This window comes from Perissodus microlepis, chromosome 22, assembly GCF_051167445.1.
Source record: "Perissodus microlepis isolate ML-2025 ecotype Zambia chromosome 22, ASM5116744v1, whole genome shotgun sequence".
Lineage (NCBI taxonomy): Eukaryota > Metazoa > Chordata > Actinopteri > Cichliformes > Cichlidae > Perissodus > Perissodus microlepis.
The window spans coordinates 31,362,855-31,372,506 of NC_140481.1; the positions used below are offsets into that span (position 1 = coordinate 31,362,855).

General features: G+C 42.2%; 1 pseudogene across 1 annotated transcript; it reads left to right on the top strand.

The window, feature by feature from the left end:
* The first annotated feature begins 1,312 nt into the window (after nt 1-1,312).
* Nucleotides 1,313-5,332, top strand: LOC146363550 (Ig kappa-b4 chain C region pseudogene; annotated as a pseudogene). The gene is made up of 3 exons (XR_014799214.1): nt 1,313-1,337; nt 4,050-4,157; nt 4,847-5,332. The product of XR_014799214.1 is annotated as an Ig kappa-b4 chain C region pseudogene (transcript).
* The last annotated feature ends 4,320 nt before the right edge of the window (nt 5,333-9,652 follow it).

Here is a 9,652-nt window from a genome sequence, read left to right on the forward strand (position 1 = left end):
CAAGGTCATTAAGATAAGATGGGGCCTGATTATTTAAGACCTTGTATGTGAGGAGCAGGATTTTGAATTCTGGATTTAACAGGAAGCCAATAAAGGGAAGCCAAAACAGGAGAAATCTGCTCTCTCTTTCTAGTCCCTGTCAGGACTCTTGCTGCAGCATTTTGGATTAGCTGAAGGCTTTTCAGTGAGTTTTTTGGACATCCTGATAATAATGAATTACAGTCGTCCAGCCTGGAAGTAATAAATGCATGAACTGGTTTTTCAGCGTCACTCTGAGACAGGATATTTCTAACTTTAGAGATGTTGTGCAAATGGAAGAAAGCAGTCTTACATATTTGTTTAATATGTGCGTTGAAGGACATGTCCTGGTCAAAAATGACTCCAAGGTTCCTCACAGTGTTACTGGAGGCCAAGGTAATGCCATCTGGGAGCTGGGTGTCATCTGCATAGCAGTGTAAATGTATGTTATGTCTTCTAATGATGCTGCCTAAGGGAAGCATGTATAATGTAAACAGAATTGGTCCTAGCACCGAACCCTGTGGAACACCATAATGATGTCCACATATGTGGACGCCAGGTCCTAGGAGGTTAATATGAAGGCGATATGAGCAGAGAGTACAAACATGTTGAGGGATTGGCTGTGTTAATTCAGTGAGAGAGTCAAAAACTAATGTGTACACTTCTGTCTGCATGTTTATTTTGTTAAATATGATCAAAGGTATATCAGAAGTGCTGCCACGTGTCTGGTCAGAAAGAGAGGACCAATGTGTTTATTTGGTCGTTCAATGAAAGGCTTCAGTTAGTTAAATTGAGAAAGACAAATTTACGTTCACATTTACAGTTTTGTCTTGTTATGCAATATTTGAAGTTAAAAAAAACAAACAAAACACTACATTTTCGGAAATATTTGTGGGTGTTTTCTTGTTTGGTTGGGTTTTTGTACTACTTGAACACTAAATTGGCCCTGCAATGAGATGGATTGTAGTGTATTCCTCTCACTTTTCTAAATAAATATTTGGTTAGTTCTTGTTTTACTTTGAAAGTAAAACCAGGTGTAGATTTTCCATGCAGACTGTCATGGTCCCTCTAGCTGTGTCTCAATTCATAGGCCGCATCTTTCGGGGGCCGCATTTGAAAGCCGATTACATCACAGCCAGGCAGCGAAGGCTGTCCCTGCTTGAAGGCTGCTCCAAATGCGGCCTCCTTTTCACCAGATTTGAAGGATGGGTCAGTGTACCCTTTGTGGCCCAACCTATCCCAGGATTCATAGCACAGCGGTGGCTGTGGATAATTTTTTCGGCAAAAATGGCAGATGGCTGAAGCGGTGCGGCTGAAGAGTAAACTTTTAAATGTAAGTATAGAGTTTCATGTCACTTGTTTATGCAGCGATACCAAGGGCGTAGATTTGGCATGGACGGAAGGGACACGTCCCCACCAATATCCAGCGATTATTGAATTGTCCCCACCAATAATTTGATCTCTTCGAGTAAAGAAAAACAAACCCGATAGAAAGGGGAAAAAAGGAGCTGTCAACGTCTCATTCACCCAGCGGTGCAGAAAGAGTTAAATTACGTTATCTACTGGAGTCCTACGTCATGTGACAAATATGACCAATGTGATTGGCTGTGCTTTTCAGCGAGCTCTGTTTAGTTTTAGCAGCGGCAAACCTGCGCTGCGAGGAGGAGAGGAGGACGGCAGCAAAAAGGAAGAACCTGGATATAAGAAAGTATTTTTCAAAGAAACCTGTAAGTCACTTACAGTCAAGCTCACTCATAAAATGTGTCCGTCATAATAACGTTACAGGCTATGCTAGGCCATGCATGCCAACCCTCCCGATTTTTCCGGGAGAATCCTGAATTTCAGTGCCCCTCCCGAAAATCTCCCGGAGCCACCATTTTCCCGACTTTCTCCCAATTTTCCACCCGGAATTGAAAAACAAAACTGAAAAACCATATCCCAGATTGGCCCAGCCAATTCCAGTTTCCAACAATGGCTACTTAGTTTAAATATTACTCTTATTACTCTTTCTGGGTCGCAAAATAAACTTTTAACATATTTTCAGGCGAGAATGTAGCTGAGTAAACTTCAAATGTCTGTTATTGTACTTATAATCAATCAGCTCCCTTTTGTCCACTTAAAATATGTTTACAGAACTATTTTTGCATTAGTTGCAATTTCAGTATCTTGGCCAGATTACTCTTAAGAGAGACATTTTTAAAGTCAACAAGAATTTTTTTAACTGCATAAATAAAGGATACATAAAAGTCACTGCCAAAAACTGAATGCAGCTTCTACCTTGTTACAGGAATGTTGTTTGTTGCTCAAGATGACTTGATATCATTCATGAGGGATACATTTGACTTATGTTTCACATATTATAGACCAACAAGTTATTTATAGAAGTGTAAATACAAGCAATCGGTTTTTGGCAAATACAGCAAATGAGTTTTTGGCACAACACCTAGTCCTCAGGAAGACGCAGCCTCTGAATTTGGACACCCCCGGCCTGTTTCTGGTCGGACAATAATAACGGTGACATTTAACTTATTTTATCCGATAAATAAACATTGTAACCCCCAAGTAAACTAAAGTCTAAAATACTTAGTCAGTCATTTGTTTAATAGTAATTTAACATTATATAATTCACATATAAAACTATGAATTGTAATTTTAAATGGTTTAAAAGCATGTAGAATATGTAGGCAAGTATATTTCTCCTTTTATCAAGAAGCAAAGACAAAAAGGGAAAAAAAAGAAACAGGGCAGGGTTCGGTGGTTGAATCATCCGTCCCCACCAATGCCAAAACCAAATCTACGCCCTTGAGCGATACAAATGTTTAATAACAAAGAACATTAAAACATTACTGTTGGCCACATGTTGGCAAAGTTATGTGACATTAGTGATGTTAGTAATTAACACGTTTCAGGTTCTACTTGGTTTTAAAGCCTTTACTTTAAAACATACGCCGTTCAATAGTTGACTTTAAACTTACAGAGAATGTGACGATTTTATGGATAATTCAAGTCAGTAATATATCCACAAACAGAAGAAGCTGAAATGTAGAGAGGGTGTGAATGCCGCCTTGGTTTTCAGTACCGAATATCACGGCATAAGCAGGATCCACTGAACTATTAGTGTTAGCTCGGTTATTGTAGCCTCTGTTCCGTGGTGTTGAGCCAAACGGACCAAACGGTTCACTCATTAAACTAAATGAAAAGTGCTTTACAGGAGTCAAACATGTGGCAACTGTACCAGCTGGGAACTCTTCATATGTAGTATTCCTGGTACCACAAACAGAAAATACTCCTTCTGTTGCTGGTTTGTAGTAGTGTATACCACCTGAGATGTTATCTTTCTGTCTGTCCTGCACTTTTACTTTCTGATTCTCTCTGATTAATTTCAGTTCATCCCTTTGTTTGAATTTTCACTCTGACACCAACAGGATTACATATGCAGTCATCACAATGAATTCACAGGTGTCATTTCAACCGGCCAACATGTTTTGAGAAAAATTGATTTTTTATTTTTTTATTTTTTTTTTTGGTCTATGATTCAATTCCCAATTTCAAGCATTTTTATTTTTTTATTTTTTTATTCATTCGGGATCTTTAAGTCTTCTTCTGATGTACAAACTATGGAGCCCACTGATGAGTCTAAAAGACTCTTTGGGAGGGAAAAGGGCTGGTTCTTTTATACTTTATACTTTTATATGCTTTTCTATTGTAGCCTATCTGAGCACTCAAATCTCTATCTGAGTTTGGGCTGCACACAAGCAGCTGTGTGCTTTGCACAAGCACTTTAACCTTTACACAACATGTCTCATTCACCCACAGAGAAATGCAAGAACTTTTTTCTATGCTTTCTATATAACATTCACAAACATTCAGACTCAAATGGATACATTAGACTGATGCTTCTGAGCTACAGCCACTCCAAGTGTAACTGCATTTAAACTAACATTGTATGATGTTATTTGAAGAAGTCATATCAGCTGAGTCATTGCTGCTGTGCAAACAGTGAATTATTTTGTTGAGTTTGTTTGTTTCAGAGTCAGAGAGCCGTGTCTCTCTACAGTCAGAGGTTTTTGTACGGCGGCTCAATGAGTTTGTATCACTCTGGTGGACTTTTGGTGGAGGAACCAGACTGGATGTTGGACGTAAGTTTATTCTGGTTTACTATCAAATACTGTCTTTATATTAAAGTTCATTTAACAATTTGATTTCTGATTTTTGAATGAGAGAAAAGCACGTAACTCTGCAACAAGTTTGATGAAGGAATTTTTAATTATCCTCTTATGTCGTGGAGGATAATTCAGATCTGCTCTGTCAAAATATTATGTCTACATTTCAGTCAAATTAAAACTGAAAAAAAAAATCAAGCAATAATATAAAGAATAAGAACTGTCAAGTATTGTTTGAAATTAGTTTGTTTGTGTAAACTTTAAAAACTGCTTTAGATATACATGAAGAGCATTTTGTTTCGCTGAATTAATTAATTTATTCTATTTATTTGTTTCCAGTTAATATTAATGTAAGTCATGTACAATATTGATGATTTTAAACTTGTTTTGTAAATGTTTCCACATCTGCTTCTTTTATTTCCAGTGTAGTTTGAACATATTTCAGGTCAAACTGTGTGATGATTCTCTCTGTGCTGATATGCATGAGAGGTTTCTTAAAGGGAAGTGAAACAATGTGTGAGTGAATGACTGGTGGAGCAGAAAAAACACCTGACAGAAACTTCTTAACGGAGAAAATCAGCTCTTACAGTAAAGGTGTCCCACTGTCTGTGGTTTGATTGACAGCTGTGTGCTCCCTGTGCTCTAAGCTGATTGGTGTCTCCTAGGTGATACCCGTCCCGTCCTGACAGTGTTGCCCCCCTCCAGTGAGGAGCTACAGCAGGGGACTGCAACAATCACATGTCTGGCCAACAAGGGCTTCCCCTCAGACTGGACGCTGTCCTGGAAGGTGGATGGCAGTGGCAGCATCAGCTGGGAGGAGAGCAGGAGCCCCGTGGTGCTGCAGAATGACGGCCACTACAGCTGGAGCAGCACCCTGAGGCTCCCTGCAGACCGCTGGATGAAGGTGGGCTCTGTGACCTGTGAGGCCACCCAGGGCTGCCAGACTCTGGTCTCAGAGCCACTGAGGAGAGACCAGTGTCCCCAGTCCTGACCTGACTCAACCTGATACTGGTTTAATGCTCTCATTCTCAACTCTGTAACTGTCTCTCCATCTTTCTTTTTTAAGAACAAATAAAGACTAAAACTGTTATTTTCTTTCTCATAATGACAACATTCATGTTTTAGGTAATAAAGATGTTTTGCAAAGTGAATTTTGGTTGAAACAGACATTTAATTTTATTCAAATCTACAAACCTGCACTTGATGAATATATTTTTCATTTAGAAGAATTTAGACCAACTCTGCGCTCCAACATGATGTCTTTATTTTACACTGGTAAAATAAAACACAGGCTGAAAGAACCATTAAGGAGATCTGCATTTAGGCAAAAGCTGAAAAAGGAGTTTTAAAATTGTTCAGGTTATTTTTATGTTTATTTAAATGTGTGTGGTAGGTTGTTGGTGGTGTTGCTCACCTGTACCAGACAGACTGGTTCATGAAGCAATGCTGGGACCTGGTTACCACGGAAACAGTCTCACCAGACTACAAAGCAAGTCTAAAGAAGAAAGAGTCTTTAGTGTCTCTAATGAGCTGTTTGTTCTGAGGAGAACTCACAGACAGGAGAGTCAACGAATGCAAGGAGTGATTAGAAAGAATCTGAAGAACAAAGTTTTAATTTCATTGACGAACAAGGAGAAGATTAAATGAATGATGACATGAACAAAATATGAAAAAAACACCTTCAGTTCAATAACAGTTTTTTCACTCATGTTCATGTTTGATGATATGTTTACAGTAAATCTTACATTCACAGGTGTGTTGTTTTTATTTTGACCCTCACTGATCAGGAACAGTTCCACTTTTTTGTCGTCTTTATGGTTTAATATAAATCTAGTGTCTTTTTTTCCACTGCTAAGGTCAAAGGTCATTAATAAGGTTGATCTTGGTTTCTGTTACTGGCCCACGTTTGTTCTTTAGTTAGTTAAGCACATATTTCTGCTGAATGTCGCTGAGAGAAAATCTGTGTGTGTGTCCTCAATGAACTGTATCAGTCTCTGCAGTATCTTACTGTCACGGTCTGACGACTCAGTGTTTTGTGTTTCCTCATATTTTTCTATGTGCTTGTTTATTCTGTTTTATCCTTTGTTAAGGGTTTGTTAGGTGTTGGGTCTGTGTTTCCACGAGCCCCGCTGGTTTAGAGACTTATTCATCATGAAGAAAACAAGACAGTCAGCGATCGATCGATTTACTTGTAAGGGAGGCCTCGTCGGTGTCTACCACAAAATGACCCCAACGACGGCCTCAGCTTGCTGCCTTTTATTGGGAAAACAGTTCACACAATACACATCACAGCAAAGCAACGGCCACCATAAAACCCCCCAAATGGTTCTAAGACAAGGCACTATGTGTGTGTATGTGTAAACATCTGTATGCATGTGAGAATGTGTGTGTGTTATGTGAGAGTGTGTGTGTGTGTGTGTGTGTGTCTTCCTGATCACAACTGTTTCTACAACATCCTGGTCATAAAGAGGGTAGTCTCCCCCACACCCAATGTATGGTTCACCATGGATAACACAGTGGAGCCATACAAAGGGCAACAAACATCAAACAGAATCTTCACAAGGGATGTGTAATAATCCTCCAGAGCACAGAGTAGCTGGAGAGGTGGTCAGGGACAAAGAATGTCTTGATCCTATAGATTACCTTACAAATTTAAGAAGCATAATGACAAACATTCAACAATTAGACTTAACATTAGGGTTTTGTTCTGTGCCTGCCTTCTCCCACGTCTCTGTGTTCCCTCTGTCTGTCTATGGTGTCACACGGTCTGCTCGTGAATCTGCCTGTTTAGCTCAGTGTCTTGTCTAGTTCTCTGTGTCTGTGAGTTTCCTGTTTTATTCTGAAAATCTCTGTCTGATGTGAGTGTGTTCAGATTACGTTTCCCCTGTCCCGTCAGCTCTGATTTCTTCCAGGTGTGTTGCCCTCCTGTCTCTCAATCCCTTGATTACTGCTGTGTGTATTTAAGCCCTGTGTGTTCTCCTGCCTGTTGCCGGTTCGTCTGCGTTCATGTCCGCCGTGATTTTCCCCGCATCTGTCTGCGTCTCTCTGTTCCTCTCCACGTTCGGTTTTCATTTCCGGTTTGCTTTTTAGTTTTCCCAGTTTAGGTTACTCTGTTCTGTTTCTCGCCTCCCTTGCCTTGTGTATTTGATCCACCTCCTTTAAATAAAGCCTCCTCACTTCAGAAGTGCCTGCGTTTTGGGTCCTTAAATAATTCCACACGACTGCTGCCCCAGCCGTGACAGTACGAACCGGCCACTATGGACCCAGCGGCATTCGACCCGTCTGAGGAGCTCCAGGAGGATATAATTCCCTCTGTGGACAGATTAATTAACTTATGGCTGGAACACGAGGGGAAGGAATTTCGCCAAGCTCTCACTAATCGACTACAGCGATTGGTCTCCGGACTCCCTGGCTGTTCAGGTCACTTCACCCGCTCGTTCAGAACGAAATTCTGAACGAGCTTCATCTTCACCCCCGGCTGCTACCACCCACCCAGCAACTAATGCTTCGCTGCCTGGCCCGACGGAGAGTGATCTGCCCGCTAATGCGAGTAGCCTACTGAACTTCGTAGTTACTAACCTCGCCCAGGTTGGCATTTTTAAGACTGCTGCGAAAACAAAGGGCGGTGTTTTTTCTGCTTCTTCTCAGCCTGGATTAACTCTCTCTGAACTCGTTAACCCCGTATCAGTTGTCCCAGTGTCTGCTAAAGCTGTGGCTCTCACCCCTGAGACATCTGACCCAAACTCTGATGACTCTAAGCCTGTTTTATTTTCCAACCTGCCATCTCAAGAGACTGTTAAGTGTGCGCCTGACTGCTTCTTTTCTGAGAGTGCTGACACTCATTCACAGACATTAAGTGGTGATGTTACAGTAATTGAAATGTTCTCCAGGGCCTCCCCAGAGGCTGAGTTTCTTCCCTCAGGTGACTCTGGACCCCTGGAGACTAAAGTGCCAACATTGCCCAAGTCATTTAAAGGTTCCGCCGAGCCAGCTCCGGTAGCCGCCCGACAGCCGCCAGCTCCGGTAGCCACCCGGCCAGTAGCCCAGTCACCAACTCCACCACCGCTTTCAACTCAACTTCAGTCGCCCTCAGCTCTGTTTTCGGCCCCGCTATCCATGGCTCAGTTAATTGCTCAGTCACAGTCTTCACTTGCCCCTCTTCAGGAGTCTTTGCCTACACCGCCCATTTTGGACTGTTTTTCTGGCGCTCACTCCGAGCAGAGAGACAAACTGATTAGTACTGAAAGATTTCCTCATGAACTGGCTAGTTTTGAGACTGTTACTTGCTCCTGGGCCTCCCCAGAGGCTGAATTACAGCCCTCAGCTGACTCTGGACCCCCGGAGGCTAAGAAGCCAGATAAAGACTGCATCCAGCTGTCGCTGCCTGAGCAGGGTCAGTGCTCCGCACAGATGCAGTCTGTTCTGTGTTTGCCAGAGGCCCATGTTGGGTCTGTGTTTCCACAAGCCCCGCTGGTTTAGAGACTTATTCATCATGAAGAAAACAAGACAGTCAGCGATCGATCGATTTACTTGCAAGGTAGGCCTCGTCGGTATCTCAGAAACGCACTTCGAATCTCATTACGAATGACCCCGACGACGGCCTCCTCTCGCTGCCTTTTATTGAAAACGTTCACAATAAACATTAGTACCTCCCCTCGTAAACCCCCCTTGGTTACAAAGGTGTGTGTGTGTTTGTGTGTGTGTGTCCTCAGTGAACTGTATCAGTCTCTGCAGTATCTTCCAGCTACAGCAGTCACTTCAGTTTCTGTTCAGTCTGACTGAGGGAGGTTTTTGTACAACTGTTTTTCACTGTGTGAACACAGCTTGACTGTTGATGCTGTGAAGACTCTGACAGTAATAAACTGCTGCATCTTCAGCCTGGACTCCACTGATGGTCAGAGTGAAGTCAGAGTTTGATCCACTGCCTGTAAAACGAGCTGGAATCCCTGATTGTCGAGTGCTAGCATGGTAAATGAGACGTTTGGGGGGGCTTCCATCTCTCTGTTGGTACCAGGCTAAAAAGTGATTGTTGCCAGAAACATGAACATTCTGACTGGTCCTACACTTGATGCTCACAGTTCCTCCCACAGCAGAGCTCACTGCTCCAGGCTGAGTCACTGTGATCTGTCCTCTGGACTCTGAGGATACAGAGACAAAAACATAAAGCAGCTTCATGGTTTTGTGGGCTTCATTTCAGAGGGACAGATGTTGATAGAGGAGAGGAGTTTGATTCTCTGGACTTTACCTGTGAAGCAGCAGCAGAGGAGAGTCCAGATGAGGACGCAGATCAAAGTCATGTTTTTGATGAGGAGGATTTCTGTGGCTTCTGTTGTGATGAAGGACAGCTGTCAGTCATCCAGTGTTCAACTCTCAGGACTATAAACTCTCCCAGAGCACTGGAGCATGGTGCTGCTGATGCAAAGTGCCTCTCTATGGAAATGATCTGACTGTCTCCAGCAGGACTACATAAT